General features: G+C 36.0%; 1 pseudogene; it reads right to left on the reverse strand.

The window, feature by feature from the left end:
- Positions 1 to 14,501: 14,501 nt before the first annotated feature.
- Positions 14,502 to 16,420, reverse strand: LOC118529751 (elongation factor 1-alpha 1 pseudogene; annotated as a pseudogene).
- Between the last annotated feature and the right edge of the window lie 4,396 nt (positions 16,421 to 20,816).

The raw sequence follows: 20,816 nt of genomic DNA on the forward strand, positions 1-20,816 counted from the left end.
CAAGGGAAATAAATCTTCAATGAGCAGGTGAAACTGGAACAAGGCTTAAGAGAATTATCATTTGAGAAAGCAAAAGAGTGAGCTATTGAAACCCTGGGGGCAAAGGAAAGTATTCCAGGCAGTGGAAACAGTAAATGCAAAACCTTGAGGCAGGGTGAACCTGATGTATTTGAAGACTTGCAAGACCATTGCTTATTTATAGTACTTATAATATACTTACAGTATTTGGATGCAGAATGTGAAATTAAAAAATTCTAGGGTTTTCCACAACAGTCAGTTCACATGAGCTCTTTTAAGTCTCTGATTATCATAGCTCTTCCTCCTCAATGAGATTCTGGCTTAGAAATCTTGGCTTTGCTGACATGCATAGAGTGGTCAAATACCAACACCAGGAATGCTTCACTGGGGTTAGAAAGGACATATTTTGAATTACTGAATAATTGAATAAAATGACAACTATATAACTTGTGATGGAGGATGTAACTTTCTAGTGACCATATATACCACTTTTGCCTGGGAGAATGGCTCACTAATGGAAAGTTCTTTGGGCATGGCATCAGATCAAGAGCAGATAGCATGTCAAGAGAAATATTTCATCCTGGCCATAGTAAGGACAAATGAGCTTTTTTGCCCCACGTATGCATCCAATTTATTCATTCATTCTTTTGAATATTTACTGAGCATCTCCTTAGTACCAGGCACTCTTTTCTGGGAGGATATGGCAAAGAAGAGAGCGGATAGGAATTCCTGCCCTCATGGAATTTATACTCCAGTGGGAGAAAAAAAGACACATAATGCAATATTTTCAAAAGTAGGTTTTAGTTTTCAAATTCTTTTATTTCAGGTTTTTTATTGAATTCTTTCTATAGTGTTTCTATGACTTGTAGTGCTGGATAGATAAATATTTTTTCTGCTTGGTTCCTTCTTCTATAGTTGGTATGAAGACAATTGCGTTTTGGCTTGGCCAAATTTTTTACACTCCGTTTGTTTGTGTTATGGCTTCAGCTTTGTTGATAGACGTGTTCATGCTTATGTGTTCTTACACTTTCTCAGTTACCCATTTAATGACTGCCTTTTTAGGGTATATTATTTCTAAAGATGTCTGCTGTCATCTACTACATTGAAAATATTTTAAAACTGAAAACAATTTGCAGGCATTGTAAAAATTTCAAAATACGGACTGTATAAGAAAATACTTGGTTCTATAGCTAATGTCTCTCCTCAGAAGTTTGGTGACTGTCTTTCTATATCTCTCCTCTGAACACACCTTTTTTCCCTTCCAAAACAAAAATCCTACAATCTATTTTTCCCCCAGTTAAGCCATTATTTGCTTTTTGTGGGAGTATAGGAATATTTTCCATTTATTAAATATATGTTCATGTCTGTATTCACATGTTAACACCTCTTTCTTCTCTCTCTCCCTCTTGTATTATAAAGGTGGGAGAAGGAAAAGATAATCTTAATACAAAGTTTTATGGTTCTCTAATAATAATTTTGTGGGAAATTGATTTTTAAATATGTACAGCTTCTCTAAATAAGGTTATTTTAACTAAATTTTCTCTGTTTTGAATTTTATTTTATTATCTGTAACTTGTTTAAAATAGACTTTTAAAATTTCTAGTTACTTGTTATAATTAACTTTACATGGAGTCTATGTAGTCACCAAATTGCTTCACTAGATTTCAAAATTGCAGATAGCTGTCCACTATCATGAGCTAAATGAAGCTTATGTAGATTCTCAAATAAAGGTCTTAGAAATGTAAGCAGTAAGAACTATTTGGCCATGGCACAGATATTCTGATCATTACAGGAATTGTGTCTTTAATTAAATTTGTACTCTAGTGCCAGTTCAAAAACTTTGTTTTTCATACAAAAACCCAATTACACAGCTAAGAGGATGTTCATGCTCCAATGAGTTGAAACTCAAGAAGAAAACTGTTACAGTATTAATGCAAGCTTTTTATTTAAGCACTGATGTTTTTTTACTACATTATAAAAATATCTCTAAGGAGTCAAGAATTTATTCTCCTACAATAAAATGCTATTTATACCAAGTGGAAATTGACTTAAAATTTAAAACCAAGTTTTTTTGTTTGTTTTTAGTTTCTATTTAAACCAAGTTTTTAACATATTGATGTTTTGTATTTTTTTATCTATTTATCAATATCTGCTTATGATATGACATGCTATGTTACCATCTTGAATTTGTATTTTATTTTATTTTATTATTATTTTTTAAAGATTTTATTTATTTATTTGACAAAGAGAGACGCAGTGAGAGAGGGAACACAAGCAGGGAGAGTGGGAGAGGGAGAAACAGGCCTCCCGCGGAGCAGGGAGCCCAATGCGGGGCTCAATCCCAGGACCCTGGGATCATGACCTGAGCTGAAGGCAGACGCTCAATGACTGAGCCACCCAGGCGCCCCTTGAATTTGTATTTTAGTTAACAAATTCTCCTTACTTATATTTGAATCACTTATGCTTCCCTTTCAAATAGCCTAAGGCTTTTAGAGAAGATAAAATAAATAAAAAAGCAAGTAACATTTTTATTTCTTTGGTCTAGAATTAATGCTATAAAAAGTAGAGTAGATAGGGGCGCCTGGGTGGCTCAGTCGTTAAGCGTCTGCCTTCGGCTCAGGTCATGGTCCCAGGGTTCTGGGATCAAGCCCTGCATCGGGCTCCCTGCTCTGCGGGAAGCCTGCTTCTCCCTCTCCCACTCCCCCTGCTTGTGTTCCCTCTCTCTCTGTGTCTCGCTCTGTCAAATAAATAAAATCTTTAAAAAAAAAAAAAAAAAAAAAAAGAGAGTAGATAGAAAAATTATAATATTCATTTAATGTAATGTGAACAAAAAGGCTGAAGATATTGTCCACTGTGCAGTTATCAGGGATGTCCATCAAACTCACACAGCACAGTTCTGTATACAGTTAATGCCCTAAAACATGAAGAATGAAAACTTGACATTTTAAAATCTTAAGCTCACTGTTTACTACAGAATGTAGACATCTCAATTGTTTTGCAGGAGTGAATTTTATTAAAATATTATAATTCTGTAATGTTAAAATCTTGAGACTTTTCATTTACATGCTTTCCATGTGAGTAGATTTTCCAGGAAAGTAAAAATAAAAATTAGAGAAAAATGATAGAAATATTTTTGCAAAAAAACAGAATATTTCAGTGTTTTTTTTTAAATGAGAAAAGTCATTATTCAGTTGTGTTGTTAAATCCAGTTTTATTAGATTGATACTTTGCCTTTTTTATTCTTTTGAGTATTTTAGAATGGAATGATGTAGGTTCAAATTACATAACTTTTTTTGAGCCAATTTACTAAGGTTTCTTTGTGCTCCAGTTCATTCATTTTATATATTTATAAAAGGAAGTTACATATGACTTCCTCATATGTAACCTGAGGGTAACCCAGGCAAAAGTCCAATTTCTCTAAACCTGGCTAGAAAAGTCCACACAGAAATTAAGGTGAGATAAATCTGAGAAAAATAATTCACATTGGTGAACTTAACTCTTGAATCTAACTCAAGTGGTTCCAACAGGACACCTTAAGGTGTCTGTTTCCAGGAATGATATAATATTGTCCAGTCACCTCCCTCCACCACCCCAGTTATAATATTTGCTGCCCTGCAACAGACATAAAATTGCTTACTTTTAAAATGTATTCTTTATATTTGAAGATGGAGTAGGGGACTATTAAAATGAAAACAATGTTGTTTATCATTGCCTTAATTCTGTCAAAAGAGGAAATAGGAGTACAAATAAAGGACTTGGTGTTATTACTGACTCAGTCTCTTCAGTACCCTTTTTTATGTGGAAAGTGGGATTTCTAAACTTGGGATTGGGTGTTTTCTCTGGCTGTATTAGGCTAGCCTTCCTGACTGGAGAGATGCACAGTCTAGTGATTGGATGATTCAAAACCCTGTGTGTACTTGCAGTGGGAGGCTGGCATCCTCACCTAGCTCTAACCCTGATTTTCCATTCTCTGCTTATACCACACACATTTTCCCCCTGGATTTTGGAAATTTTATGTTACTGACACTGTTGCCTTTTCCAGCTCTGAAGCCTTTGTAAAGATCAAGATCAGTTAGCTTGCAGAATTTTAGGAAATGTTATTGACATTCAGATTGTTGCTGATGTCATGAGAATGTCAATTGCAACTCAAACTTACTTCAAAATTTTAATTTTACATAGATTAAATCATACTCACTTTAACAACCTCACATTTAGCTCCCTCCAAATATCGTATCAACCTCAGTGGCTGTAGAATTATTACAGAAGACAAGAGGAACCATCCTGCAAATGTAGCTTTCCTTCTCCACCTCACTACCTTGCCTGTCATTATAGATGTGTGTCCTTGGTGGGTCTCATTTAAATCTTACTTTCTTTTTGACTCATGACAAATTACGACATCAGTGTCGGTCTATTAATTCTGGAAAACTGCAAAGTTGTAGTTCTTTCTAGACATATGTCTTCCCCAGTTTTCAAGCTGTGATGTCTTTATTACTTATATCAAATTAGAGAAAGGCATCATGTATGTGATGGAGAGAAAGTTTATCCATAAATGTTCCTATCTATAGATGTTAAAACAGCATATAAGGGAACAAGGACAAATATTTATATATTAGAATAAAAAAAGTTGAGACTATGGCTATTTTTTAGGCATTAGCTCCACTTAGCTCTGGAATTGGTTGGTACTTTCTATATTACACTTCAACGTGTCTAGTTATCCTTTGTTTTAGACATATTCCAGCCTTTTGTCATTGCTGCTACAACTTTTAGAGCTCACTGGCCATCCATATATATAACTGTTGAAAAGATACTTCGGCAAAAATTTCTCCATATTCATCCAAATTCACATTCTTCTTTGTTTCTCACTGGGGACACAGGTAATATTTCCCAATCTCATTTACTGTGAGGTGTGGCCATGTGACTAGCTTCTAGCTAACAGATTACGAGTAGAAGAGATGTAGCATTTCCAACTCGAACCTTTTATGAAACTAATGTGCCTCCTCTTTACTCTCTTTCCCCTGCACTGCCTAAATGCAAACAATGGTGGGTCCCTTGAGGATGACAGAACTTTTAAATATCAGGAGCCTAAATCACTAGGTAAAAAGAATGTTGACCAGGAACCCCTTTTTGGATTGTTAGTGTGAGCAGAAATTAAGCTTCCATCATGATTGAGTCACTATATATTTTGGAGTTGGTTTCCTCTAATAGATACCAACATTTTATTAATTGTACATTTTTTTTTTTCTGAATTGGTTTAAAGGCTAAAGAAATACCCTCCTAGTGCCTGGTAGTTCCTAAGCAAGTATTTTCTAATTTGCTAAAAGTCTCAGCTCTCCCCAGACTCTACTTTCTAATCTAATCCTGAGTCCAAGACTATAACCATCTCTGAAGGCCCATTCTTGAGTTGGCCCATCTGTCCCTACAGTCTCCTAAATATTCTGTGCACAGCTAACTTTCTTCTGCTCTGAGTGATTTATCTTTGCTAATTATATTCAATAACCAATTCTAGGGATGATTCTCATTTGGGCTGATTGAGCATGTTTTGCTAAGAGCCCTCATGGAGTGATCTAGGACAAGGTTTCTGTAGGCATCATGTGGTCTCAATGATGTTTGTTCACTTTAAATAAAATCTTCAAGATTGTGTCAGAAGCTTCATACTACTTTAAATCTAGGACTCCCACTTCCTATCCAAGTGCTGCTAATTCTTGGATCATCTATAGAGTGGACACAATTGACATACCTGAGATCAGTTAATGACAGTCTTCTCAGTTACTTGGCATCGTGTTGCAAGAGTAGAAATTGTAATAGAAGACTAGACTGAATTTAAGCAACTTGGGTTCAGTAAGGGCTCCCTACCTACCAAGTAAGTATATTATTGAGATTTTATTATCTCTACTAAAATTAGGAATAAAAATACTTCTTAGCACAAGTTAAGAACTTAACTTGGGTTGCTACAAGGACTAAATAAAATCATGACCCTGGAATCCCTTCATAAATGTTATACAATAAGTTATTCATATAGTAAGCATAGGTATAATGTTTCTAGAGTGCCTCAGTGTCATTATAGTATATACTGTTTGAAACACTTAGTGATATATAATAAATTCACAAAATGTAGGTGGGTGCTCACTCTCTCCTATTAGACATTGTGGTCTTGCTCTCTCTTTATATAACCAAATAATTGTTCTGGCTTTCCTTTTTCACATATATTCTAAATAAACAAAGACATAAAATGAAGGACATTGAGTAGATGAGGAACACTGCAGTGAATCCTGAGAGCCCAGTGAATTTCAGTTGTAGAAAAGCAATCCCTGAAGTCTGCTGGCCTCAGACATCTGCCTGCTTGTTTCATAGCCTCTTGGTGTACAGAATGTTGTTTTGGAGGGATAACTTTGTAGTTACACAGCAAGGCCTCTTGTCTTGGGATATGAGCTGAGACATTTTAGGAGATGACTACCACAACCAAGAAAATAGGCAGATGCTATTAACTAAATCCAGCAGGAGCCATGAATAAATTACATACCATGAAAACTTCTTGTGAACTGAATTTTCCAAAGATCTTGCTTCACTTTATGCTCCATTTCTTTTAGCTGCTTCTTTTTCTTTTACTTTTTCTCTCGTGTTAGTGGTACTGAGGGATTTTGCCTTTAATGCATTTTATTTGTTTATTTTTAAAGATAACACATGGCTTCTTCAGCTGAGGCAAAAATGAGATATTCTATTTTCCACAAATAAGAATTGAATCCTTACATCATTCTGCATTGTAAAATATCACTCAAGTTTAACATTGTTTATCAACTGTCTAATCTCTGCCTGTAGTACAGTTCCTGATACATAAAAAGCATTTAATATGTAATTTTCAATGAATGAATGATATAATATACAATATTAGTTGAGAATTACTGCTTGCATCTCTTCTACACATACCCCAAAAAAGATAAAGATAATTGTTATATCTTCTAAAATTTTCCTCAGATAAAAAGATACGTGCTTCAGATGCATAGATACTTTTATAAAGATTCCCATTGAAAAATATGTCCATTCCCTGGGGGAGAGAGTAGATTTTCACATAGCAGCTTTAGTGTGGGTGGGAATAATGTACACCTCTAATAATTAAAAATTGACCTGCTTACTTGAGGCCGATATATATTTGCCTAAATAAATTTTAAATAAAATGCAGGCGATCCATTGAGAAAAATACAAGGTAGCTATTTTGGCTGTCTGACAGTCCCCCATCTGCAGACTATACTTCAAAACAAAACAAAACAAAAAAACCACAAACCAAAACAATGAGAGATCTTTGGTATTTCTTCATATAAATGTATTAATCCTATCATGGGGGATTCACCCTCATGCCCTTACCTAAGCCTAATTATGGCCAAAAGGCCCTCTTTGCTAATATCCCCACAGTGGGGATTAGGGCTTCAACATATGCATTGAAGGGGAGACACAAACATTTAGTCCATAGCATATCACTATGGAACCTGTGCTATCACTTTACTGAAGGAGAAATGGCCATATCATGGTTAATATTAAGTACCTGATAGAACAAAGCAAGTTTCAGAAGTGCTTCTAAGGGTTGCTCATTGAGAAACTTGATCAGGAGTATCTTGCAGTTTACAATTAAGAATCAAGGACGGTATAAACACATCTCAAATTTTACAACATGAAGTCAACACAAAATAATATTAGTGTACTTATCAGTGATGGAACTTGACTTAAGTGGAAAAATTAATACCATTGCTTAACTTTTACTGTATTTACTTTAATTACTAATTTATTGCTAATGATAATGCTTTCCATTTAAGGTATTTAATAACTCCTTTTGAAAGCTAAACTTACTCCAGAAAAGGAAATCATATACATTAAATAAGTTCTGAGATATGACAAAATCCTCAAGTTGCTACATTAGAAAATAAAGTATAGGAAAACTGGATTATCATAAATTTTAAGTGTCTCTTCTATAAACACCCCTCCTAATTCCTTTTGTGACCTTTTGCAACACTCAGCAATTTTATGGATAATAGCTATTATTTAGTCAAGATTTTATTTGTTGCACTTTGAAATAATTTCATCTTGCAGTTTTCCATCATGGTTACCACTACTTGCCTGTTACGTACACTAAACCATATTACCTACTACTGGGATTATAGCAAAATGTATGCAATTAATTCTACAACCTGGTTGGGTTGGTAAACATATCTGCATGAAAGGCTAATTACCATGATCTGTCCTTTACTCAGTTGCAGAATACTAGGAAGATAAAAATCTGAGTATCCACATGCCATACGTACATTAAATTGTCTTAGCAATTGTCTAAAAGTTAGGGGATAATGATAATAGATTATCATAATAAGTTTGTTCCATTGTTCTTGGTGATACTCTATATGCTTAAATATTTTATATCCTGGGATAAATATTGCTGAATATTTTTTCTTATGTCTTATTTCCAAACAGCTATATTAAAAAAAAAAACAAAAAAAAAAAACAACCCTTAATGGGGTATTAAGAAAAATACCATAGCCTGTTGATGAACTGCTGCTATGTACCCACTACCCAACAATATAATGATAAATAGTTCTGCCTCAGTGTTGACCAAACATCACATTTCACTTGCCACAAGCAGAAGTCAGAAACCAAAGAGATGAGATATCTTCCTGTTAAAGAGTAAAAAAAAAGTGTTGTCGTTTAAAATATGAGCTACTAAAGTAAATGGGTTATGATTGCCCTAGGAATACACACACCCCACTTAATCTATCACTTTTCCAAGTGGAAATTCCAAAGGAATTTGACAAGGGATATCACAATTCCAAAGGAATTGAAATGAGAAAATAAGAGCAGCCTGATGCAAAGAAAATAAAATGGCTCATTTTTGTCACTTGAAGCCCATTTCAGAGCAGTCTGCTCTTTGCTGGTGGGTTCTGTTTCTACTTTGATAGTTTGTTTTGCCTTGTATGGAAGGACACAAAATTTGGATGTCCCACCATGATCCTGCTAGCACCTTGCCTTAGGTACATTTCCTTTGAGAGTTCCTCAAAGGGAGGTCAGCTGACTCATCTGACTTTGCTTCACTGGGAACACTCCTTGCAGGGCAGGACCAGCACAGTAAACTTATACTTTCTTGGGCATCATTGTTCTTCATAGGAGAGGTGGTACAAATGGTTTCATCCTACAAGAGTCGGCAGAGCAGCCATTCCTGCCTCAGAGATGCATCTCTGTAAAAGGAATAGGAATCTGAACTTTTCCTTTTTGATTAACGAAAACTAATCAGTTCATTTTCTACTGGGCTGTACAATCTTGTGGGTGACTAATAGTGCAGATATGATCAGTTTAGTCCTTAGAATAGTGTCCTATATGCTTAGCAATGAAATCTGACAATAAATATGAAATATTAAGGCCTTCTGAGGGCCTGAAAGTTTATTGCTAAAAACAATTTGTAGTTTGACCAGCAAATGTTTGGTCAGTGTCTTACGTTGAATATTGATCATTAGACATACCAGGCTCTTCTCTCTCTATTTTCATTCTTTATAACACAGACACACTATGAATGGATGTACATACAGACACTCAGGGGAGACAGAGTGTGCATCCTCCGACACGCACCTAAGCCTCCTGTCCATATACACAGATGCATGTCACACTCGCGGTGAGTCTGCCATTCCTGAGTACAGCCTTGCCATTTCCTCTCCTCGCTCATACCCAGCCCCGACCCTCCACTTGTCCCATGCCCCTGCCTCTCCAGCTTGTGTGCTTAAGAACATTAAAGTCAGTGATGTACCCACAGGCATCTCTGCTTCAGCATTAACTGGGTTGGCTTTCCGATTTCTGGTTCAGTATTTTTGAGGCAACCCGTGTCATTATTTGACAACTCTGATTTATGAGCAAGGGTTATTCCCCAGTCCCTCTTCATACCCAGACATCCTTCAGCTTAACCAGGTTGTATATTTTCTTTAAAGGAGAAGGGTATATCAGTTTGGTCAGTTTAAGTTCATAACAGTTGACTGGGCCACGTTGGGGTGGATACTGTGCTTGAGTGGGAGATCTCACCATCTGATTGCTCACTTTTACTTGATGTGATTGAGGAGGCACAGAAATTCAGAATGGGCCTTTTTTCCTCATTCCTCCATGCATGTACCTAATGTGTACAGAGCCTGATGTGTAATGATGATGTGATGGTGGTGGTAATGATAATCGTTGTCATGATAACTAATATTTATTTGGTGCTTACTATTTATGTTCCATTGTATAAAGCATTTTACGTTAACATACTCATTACAGCTCTAGGTAAAGTGGATAGGATTAGTCCATTCCACAGAAATGTACAGAGAAAAATGTACAGAGAAGTTAACTCATTTGTCCAAGAAATTGGCATTGCTGAGATTGAAACTAGCCATCTTGCTGCTTCTTTATTCTTGACTTCTTTTCTCCATGTCAACTGTTAGGAATATGGCAAGATCTCAAGATTCAGGTTTGTGAAAGGAAGGAATGTGAAACTTAATGGAGAGAGTAGAAGTTTGTTTAGACCCCAAAATTAAAATGTGTTTAGATTCAACATTTAACAGAGTTCTGCAATAAGGGTATTGAGTAGTATTAAATTCTAATTTTGTTGCTATACCTAAGGATGGTGCTTTCAGAAAGTTTATGGGTAGAATTTGGGAGTGCAGTGGTTTAATTGGCAAGAACAATAAGTGGCCGTTTATACCTTTAATGTCAATGATCTCCACCCAAAACCCACCATTATTTCTAACTTACATAATTTTAATTGCAACTTTTTAGTTAGCACATGACTAATTTAATTGACCTTTTTACAGTTTCCATTAATTAAAGGTACAGATTTAAAATTTAAAATTTATTTTATTTTCACAGCCTTCATATATTTGAAAAATCAGTGTGTGAAGTGACCAGAGTAGGGTGACTATTTGATTTATACTTTCTTGGTCCATTGACCCTACGATAAGAGAACAGAAAAGTCATTATGTTAAGGTCTATGTCCCATTCAGCCTAGACTAAAATATGCTAATTTCAGGTAAGATAATGAGAATGATGCAAGAAAATTATTTGCACAGAGGAACTTTTGATAAGATAATTCTACCTTAAAATAATTAGGTAAGCTTGGACTTATAACACGCTTAGAGGTCAGAATTGAATCTGCTCACATTATGGTGTTTATTTATCAGAACTGTTCCTTGTCCAGCCACTAGGGTCTCATTTATATAATCTGGAGAACAGGGAGAGGGGTTGGGAAGGTAAAAGAAAAAAGAGAAAAATCAACCAAGGTAACCAGAAACTGATGGAGATAATTTGCCTAAGAAGTTCTCAAGATACAGAAATTCAAATCCATATTTCCTTAATGTTCTTTTTTTTCCCTTGATGTTCTTAAAGGAAATATGCATTCTTTTTTTTTTTTCTTTTTATTGAACACACAACCTGAGTTTGAAAACCTAATGTTGGATAGGGTTATACATTACTTGTTGTTGCCAGTCTCCAGAGTATGTAGCTACGGAGCTGCCCAGCAGAAGCAGCACTTAGGGGAAAAAAAAAAATAGCTCAACTTAGGAAGAGATGAAATGTCTTCATGTAGCTTTGGAGACAGTGGGGCCTCAGCAGCTGACAGTATTAAAAAGGGCGAGAGTAGAAGAAATAATTCTTGGATGCCCTGTGGTTGCTAATTGACATGGTCATGATATCCAGAAAATACACCGCAGGATGACTGGAGTGATTTTGGCAGGAAATGACTTGCTTAAAACTGGAAATTCTGTAATAACAGGTGGACAGTAAAGGAGCAGAGCCAGAAAATATATTTTTTTCTAAATTTGACCCTTTTGTTAAACCTGGTCTTTCTCAGCCATGTAACAAATTAGATGTATGTGTCTGGGAATCATTTCTAAACACCCACTGAATTATATGAGTCTCCATTTACCAGTTAGTAAATGAAAGAAATATTAATAGGTATTACATGTTTAATTAGGGAATTATTTATGAGCATAGTATGTGTTCAGTACTGTGTTACATGCCTGGAACAATTGGAAAGATCCAATGCATTTAGGGGGAAAATTAGCATGCAAACATGAGTTTTACATAATGGGCAGAAATTCATTATGTAGAAAAACAAATATTTAGGACATATTTTCCCAGAGAAGGAAAAAAAAAAAATACAAATGGTTTGGGATGCATTCTAAAAGGTGGCATTAGAAATAGTGACGTAGCAAATTTTAAACCCTAGAATGTAAGTTCTACAAAGGCATTTTTTTTTTTTTTTTTTTTTTTTTTTTGCTTTTCTGTATGTTGAGAACCCGGAACATAACAGATATTGAATAATTGTTAAATGAATGAATGCTGAATTGTTGAAACACTTTAAAACTATTATATTCCTTTTTGTGATGACACTTGACATGATCTAATTAGAGAGAAGTTTTTCTCTTTGGACTTAAACTTGGCAGTAAATATGGCTAAGGTTGACCAACTTCTGTCTCATATCAATTTAAACTTTCATGGATTTTTCTCAAATGCAGTCCTTAATGAGCAGCTGTCCAGGGCAATAATAATGATGATAATACATTGCCCTTACACCATCTCCCTTATCCATGGAAACCTAAGTGCTTTACCAACAGTAATTATCATAGCTCTTATGGGAGGTAGGAAAGTATAATTAACATCATTTGCAGATACAAGTAGAAATAGAGATATTAAGCAACCAACTTCAAGAAATGTAGTAAGTTTTTGGGGCGCCTGGGTGGCTCAGTCGTTAAGCGACTGCCTTCGGCTCAGGTCATGATCCCAGGGTCCTGGGATCGAGCCCCGCATCGGGCTCCAGCCCCGCATCGGGCTCCCTGCTCGGCGGGAAGCCCACTTCTCCCTCTCCCACTCCCGCTGCTTGTGTTCCCTCTCTAGGTGTGTCTCTCTCTGTCAAATAAATAAATAAAAAATCTTTAAAAAAAAAAAAAGAAATGTAAGTTTTTTATTATTTTAAAAATGTCAGTCTTGGGGCGCCTGGGTGGCTCAGTTGGTTAAGCGACTGCCTTCGGCTCAGGTCATGATCCTGGAGTCCCGGGATCGAGTCCCACATCGGGCTCCCAGCTCAGCAGCGAGCCTGCTTCTCCCTCTGACCTTCTCCCCTCTCATGCTGTTTCTCTCTCTCTCGCTCTCTAATACATAAATAAATAAAATCTTAAAAAAAAAAAATCTGTTAAAAAATGTCAGTCTTCAGATCTTTCTTATTGAAGTATAATTAACATATATTAGTTTTAAGTGTACAGCATAATGATTTGGTATTTGTATATAGTGTGAGATGATCGCTACCATAAGTCTAGTTAATATCTATTACCATACATAGTTACAGATTTTTTTTGTGATGTGATGAGAAATTTTAGGATTTACTGTCTTAGCAACTTTCAGATATGCAATACACTACTAATAATAGTCTCTGTGCTGTATATTACATCCCATGACATTTATTTTATAATTGGAAGTTTGTACCTTTTGACTCCCTTCACCCATTTTGCTCACTCTCCACCCCACCTCTGGCAACCACCAATCTGTTCTCTGTATCTCTGAGCTTATTTTTTTGTTTTGTGTTTTTTTGTTTGTTTGTTTTAGATTCCACATATAAGTGAGATCATATGATACTTATATTTTTCTGTCTTATTTCACTTAATACCCTCAAAGTCCACCCATGTTGTCACAAATGGTAAAATTTCATTCTTTTTGATGACTGAATACTATTTCTGTGTGTGTGTGTCACATTTTTTTTATCCACTCATTGTCAATGGATGTTTACACTGTTTTCATGTATTCATGATTATAAATAAAGCTGCAATGAACATGGGGATGCATATATATTTTCAAGTTAGTGTTTTCATTCTCTTTGGATAAATACCCATAATTAGAATTTCTGAATCATCTATTCAATTTTTAATTTTTGAGGAAATTCTATACGGTTTTCTATAGCACCTAGACCAATTGACATTCCCACCAACATTGCACAAGGGTTTCTTTTTCTCCACATCCTAACCAACACTTATTATTTTTTCTGTTTTTGATAATAGCCATTCTAACAGGTATGAGGTGATAACCTTTTTGTGGTTTTGTTTTGCATTTCCGATGATTAGTGATGCTGAGCATCTTTTCATGTGCCTATTTGCCATATAGATCTTCTTTGGAAAAATGTCTATTCAGTTTTTCTGCCCATTTTTTAGTCATTTTATTTTTGCTATTGAGTTGTATGAGGTTTTTTTTTTTAATGTATTTTGGATATTTGCCCTTTATCAGATGTATGATCTGTAATGATTTCATTCCATTGGTTGCCTTTTCATTTTGTTGATGATTTCCTGTACTGTGCAGAGACTTTGGTTTGATGTAGTCCCACTTGTTTGTTTTTGCTTTTGTTGTCTTTGCTTTTGATGTGAAATCCAAAAATTTATTGCCAAGATCTACGTCAAGGAGCTTACTGACTATGTTTTCTTCTAAGAGGTTTATAGTTTCACATCTTTTCTTTTTTTTTTTCTCATTAAACTTTTGTTTTTATGGGTCTCAAAATTCTGTGACAGATTTTTGGTCAAGTTGTTTCCATTAAAAAGTACTGATTTTAAAAACTAATAACTTAAGGGGCACCTGGGTGGCTCAGTCGTTAAGCATCTGCCTTCGGCTCAGGTCATGATCCCAGGGTCCTGGGATCGAGCCCCGCGTCGGGCTTCCTGCTCGGTGGGAAGCCTGCTTCTCCCTCTCCCACTCCCCCTGCTTGTGTTCCCTCTCTCTCTGTCAAAATAAATAAATAAATCTTAAAAAAAAAAAACACTAATAACTTAAAACTGCCACACACACACAAAAAAACAAATGGTCCACAAAACATTCTCCGTTTCTTCTGAAGGTTTTACGATGCATTGTTATCATTAACCAGTCTTTTACTATTAAACTTAAATGGCCAATTGACACAAACAGTTCTGAGACCGTTCTTCCACCACTGATTAAGACTGGGGTGGCTGGTACTGGGGATAATATTCATTTAGCCTTCTGAGCTTTCTGGGCAGACTTGGTGACCTTGCCACCTCCAGCTGTCTTCTTGTCCACTGCTTTGATGACACCCACAGCAACCGTCTGTCTCATATCAGGAGCAGCAAAATAGCCCAGAGGAGGATAGTCAGAGAAGCTCTCAACACACATAGGCTTGCCAGGAACCATATCAACAATGGCAGCATCACCAGATTTCAAGAACTTGGGACCATCTTCTAGCTTTTTTCCAGAACAACGATCTATCTTCTCCTTCAGCTCAGCATACTTGCAAGCAATGTGAGTTGTGTGACAATCCAGCACAGGTGCATATCCAGCACTGATTTGGCCTGGATGGTTCAGGATAATCACCTGAGCCGTGAAGCCAGCTGCTTCCATTGGTGGGTCATTTTTGTTGTCACAAGCCACATTGCCATGACGAACATCTTTGACAGATACGTTCTTGACATTGAAGCCCACATTGTCCCCAGGAAGAGCCTCACTCAAAGCTTCATGGTGCATTTCAACAGACTTTACCTCACTTGTAACATTGACTGGAGCAAAGGTGACCACCATGCTAGGTTTAAGAACACCAGTCTCCACTTGGCCCACAGGGACAGTACCAATACCACCAATTTTGTAGATGTCCTGGAGAGGCAGACGCAAGGGCTTGTCAGTTGGACGAGTTGGTGGCAGAATGCAATCCAGAGCTTTAAGCAGTGTGGTTCCACTGGCATTGCCATCTTTATGGGTGACTTTCCATCCCTTGAACCAAGGCATGTTAGCACTTGGCTCCAGCATGTTGTCACCATTCCAACCAGAAATTGGCACAAATGCTACTGTGTTGGTGTTGTAGCCAATTTTCTTAATGTAGGTGCTGACTTCCTTAATGATGTCCTCGTATCTCTTCTGGCTGTAGGGTGGCTCAGTGGAATCCATTTTGTTAACACCAACAATTAGTTGTTTTACATCCAGTGTGTAAGCCAGAAGGGCATGCTTATGGGTCTGCCCATTCTTGGAGATACCTGGTTCAAATTCACCAACACCAGCAGCAACAATCAGGACAGCACAGTCAGCCTGAGATGTGCCTGCAATCATGTTTTTGATAAAGTCTCTGTGTCCTGGGGCATCAGTGATGGTCACATAATACTTGCTGGTCTCGAATTTCCACAGGGAGTTATCAGTGGTGATACCATGTTCACATTCAGCTTTCAGTTTATCTAAGACCCAGCGTACTTGAAGGAGCCCTTTCCCATCTCAGCAGCCTCCTTCTCAAATTTTTTGATAGTTCTTTTGTCCATCCCACCGCATTTGTAGATCAGATGACCAGTAGTGGTAGACTTGCCTGAATCTACATGTCCAATGATGACGATGTTGATGTGAGTCTTTTCCTTTCCCATTTTGGTTTAGGTTGAGTGGTGGTTTTTGTGACACCTGTGTTCTGGTGGTGAACCTGTTGCAAAAAAGCTCATGTCTTATTTTCAAGTCTTCAATCCATTTTGAGTTAATTTTTGTGGATGGTGCAAGATAGTGGTCCAGTTTCACTCTTTTGCATGTGGCAGTCTAGTTTTCCCAGCAGCATATATTGAAGAGACTGTCCTTTCTCCATCATATATTCTTGGCCCCTTTTGTCATAAATAATTGACCGTATATGTGTAGGCTTATTTTTAGGCTGTCTATTCTGTTCTATTGATCTATGTGTCTGTTTTTGTGCTGATACCATACTGTTTTGATTACTATTGAATTTGATTACTATTTGAAATCAGGACGTATGATGCCTCCAGCTGTGTTCCTCTTCCTCAAGATTGCACTGGCTATTCAGGGTCCTTCATGGTTCCAAACAAATTTTAGGATTGTTTGTTGTATTTCTATGAAAAATGCCATTGGGATTTTTGATAGGGATTGCATTGAATCTGTAGATTGCCTTGGGTAGTATGAACATTTTAACAATATTCTTCCAGTCCATAAGCATGGATTATCGTTCGATTTATTTGTGTCATCTTGATTTTTTTTGATCAGTGTCATAGTTTTCAGTGTATCAAGTTTTTTACTTCTTTGGTTAAATTTATTCCTAGATATTTTATTCTTTTGATGCAACTGTAAGTGAGATTTTTTTTTAAGTTTATCTTCTTGATAATTTGTCGTTAGTGTTTAAAAATGCAACAGATTTCTGTATATTGCTTTTGTATTCTGCAGCTTTACTGAATTCATGTATTCTAACAGTTTCTTTGGTGGAGTCTTTATTATTATTTTTATATATAGTATCACATCATCTGCAAATAGAGACAGATCTAATTTTTCCTTTCCCATTTGGATATTTGTTTCTTTTTCTTGCCTAATTGCTCTGGCTGGGATTTGCAGTACTATGTTGAATAAAAATGGTGAGTATGGGTGTCCTTGTCTTATTCCTGAATTTGAGAAAAAGCTTTCAGCTTTTTGATATTGAGTATGATGTTAGCTGTGAACTTGTCTTTATTATGTTGAAATATATTCCCTCTATGCACACTTTGTTGAGAGTTTTTCTTTATCATGAACAGATGTTGAATTTTGTCTGGTACTTTTTTTTTATTTCTTAAGATGATCATGCAATTTTTATTTTTCATTTTGTTAATGTGGTATATCATGTTGGTTTGATTTATGCATGTTAAACCATCCTTGCATGCCAGGAAAAAATCCCACTTGATCATGGTGTATGGTCCTCTTAATGTATCATTGAATTAGATTTGTGAATATTTTGTTGAAGATTTTTGCATCTATGTTCATCAAGGATATTGGCCCATAATTTTCTTTTCTTGTAGTGTCCTTGTCTGGTTTTGGTATCAAGGTAATGCTAGCCTTATAAAATAAGTTTGGAAGTGTTTCCTTCTTTTCTATTTGCTTGGAAGAGTTTAAGAAGGAAGTGTAGTGTTAATTTGTCTTTGAATGTTTGGTAGAATTTACCAGTGGAGCCTTTTGGTTCTGGGCTTTTGTTTGTTGGGAAGTTTTTCATTAAGATCCAATCTCTTTACTGGTAATTGATCTGTTAGATTTTCTATTCCTTCATGTTTGGTCTTAAAGGGTTTTATGTTTTTAGAAATTTATTTCTTCTAGATTGCTCAATTTGTTGGCATATAATTGTTCATAGTAGTCTCATAATCCTTCGTGTTTCTGTGGTATCAGTTGTAAGTCTCCTCTTTCAGATTTTGAATTTTCTCTTTTTCTTTTTGGTAAGTCTAGCTAAAAGTTTGTTAATTTTGTATATCTTTTCGAAGTATGAGCTCTTGGTTTCATTATCTTTTCTATTATCTTTTTAGTCCCTATTTCATTCATTTCTGTTCTGATCTTTATTTCCTTCTACTAACTTTGGGCGTTGGTCTTCTTTTTGTATTTTCTTGAGGTGTAAGTTAGTTTGTTTGAGATTTTTCTTGTTTCCTGAGAGTAGGCATTTGTCACTATGAACTTCCCTCTTAGAACTGCTTTTGTTGCATTCCATAAATTTTAGTATACTGTATTTTCATTTGTGTCAAGGTATCTTTTCTCTTTTGATTTCTTTATTGACTGATTGGTTGTTCAGTTATATGATGTTTAATCTCCACATATTCTTGAATTTTCCAGTTTTCTTTTTGTTATTGATTTCTAGTTTCATATCATTATGGTTGGAAAAGATGTTGATATGATTTAAATCTTAAATTTGTTAACAGTTGTTTTGTAGCCTAACATATGATCTATCCTGGAGAGTATTCCATGTGCACTTGAAAAGAATGTGTATTCATTGCTTTTGGATAGAATGTTCTGTATGTATCTTTTAAGTCAATGTGGCCTAATATGTCATTTAAGGCCAATGTTTCCTTATTGATTTTCTATCTCTATGATCTATCCATTGATGTAAGGGGGTATTATAGTCCCCTACTTTTATTGTTTTGCTATCTATTTCTTCATTTAGTTTTGTTAATATTTGCTTTACATATTTAGGTGACCCAAAGATTTTATTATTAAGCCTTGAAATCAGTGAATGACCAATATCTGGTAACTGTTTAAATCATTAGTTTGGATGGTATTAAGATGATGGAAAGGAAGATAAATTTTGAGCTTTATGAATTAATGTACTTCTTGAGACCTGATTTGAATTCTTGTACTAATTGATGGGTGCTAATAGGTTAAGAAAAGTATACATCTCTTGGGAAGCTTCTGTATAAGTTTATTTGGTTCATATAAATTTAGGAATGCAGTAGTTATTCAGTTATCAAGTTGAAATAATTGCTATCACATGTTTGAGTCCCTGTTATTAAAGCTCTTCTGCTTTTTCCTCTTTGTTTATGAAAATGGCCCCACCCTAGACACTAAGATCAATCTTGACCTGTCAAGGGGATCTAAAGAACAATTAAGTTACATTGATTCACCATTAGGGTAAGCTTACTTTTGATTTTGACTTGATGTAGTTTTTCTTTTTCTTTTTTTAATTGTATTTATTTATTTGGGAGAGAGAGAGCATGCACACATGAGCAGGGAGAGGGGCAAAGGGAGAGGGAGAGAAGAATCCCAAGCAGACTCCTGCTGAGCAAGAACCTGAGGCAGGTCTCAATTCCACGACCCTGAGCCAAAACCAAGAGTGAAACACTCAACCGACTGAGCCACCCAGGAGGCACCGCTTTATCCTGTTTTTCAATTATAGTGGTGAAAATGCTTCACTGATGTGTGTGTGTGTGTGTGTATGTGTGTGTGTGTGTGTGTGTGTGTATCAGGATATTTCTGATACAAGTGACAGAAAACCAAATCCAAATGGATATAAGTAAAGAAGTTTATTGGCTCTTCCAAGTAAAAACTTTAGGGGTAGAATTGGCTTCAAGTATGGTCTCATTGATATCAAACATAATCAAGATCCAGTTTTTCTTCCTCTCATGCTCACCTCTCATCAGTACCTTGGTTTTACTCTTGGGCTAGATGTGGTGGCAAGACACAGGTTCAGTTATAATCTTTGAGGTCCAAGTTCAGTGGTGGAGAGTATTGCCAGAATCCTCAAAGCCTCAGAAGCATTTCCATTTTACCATATTGGCTCTGATTTTAGGACCTGTTAATCCTACCACATTTTTTTTTTTTTTTTTTTTTTGGCAAGGCATGCTATCTAATGCATTAGGTTGGAAAAATTAGGTCCCACTCTTGAATGTGGGGTTGGAATAAATTCTCACTGAAACCATAATACTTGTAACACTATAATGTTTACCTCACTCCTAGCCTTTAGGGAATTGCTCCTTCACCCAGTGTAGCAATATGATTGGTAGAGCTACCAATCACAGTACTGCACAGTAGTAATACCTCCAACACACCACCCTCAGGGTTGGATATGTGACATGGCTTGTTAATCATCACTTCCCATCTAATATTATTGGTCCAACGAATGACCAATGACAAGTAAATCAGCGTCTGTCTCTGGGATAGATACATATAATGAAAGGAGAAATTTGTCTTAGATAAGCTACAAATGCTCAGGGACAAGCTGAGGGTTTGAGAAACATCTGCTGGCTTTAGGCACTGAGATTACCAGAACATCCCTGGTTTCTGCAGCCTTTCCATTGATTTTGTTTTTGTTTTTTTTTTTTCCCAGTATCCCTCCAAAGCTTTTGTTGCTTTTGTTTGCTTAAATGAATTCTAATTATGTTTCTATCAATAAAAAGACTCTTTGTTCTTGAGACTTGACTTTCTTCCTACTTTTGGTAAATAAACCTTTGTCTTCCCTATGACTGAGTACCCGCTTTGAAAAATTGCCTAGTAAATAGACCTTTTTAAAATTTCTACTATGACATATTTTCAGACTCACAAAAATTTCTATAATAATACAA

Source organism: Halichoerus grypus, chromosome 3 (genome assembly GCF_964656455.1).
Source record: "Halichoerus grypus chromosome 3, mHalGry1.hap1.1, whole genome shotgun sequence".
In the NCBI taxonomy this organism is placed as follows: Eukaryota; Metazoa; Chordata; class Mammalia; order Carnivora; family Phocidae; genus Halichoerus; species Halichoerus grypus.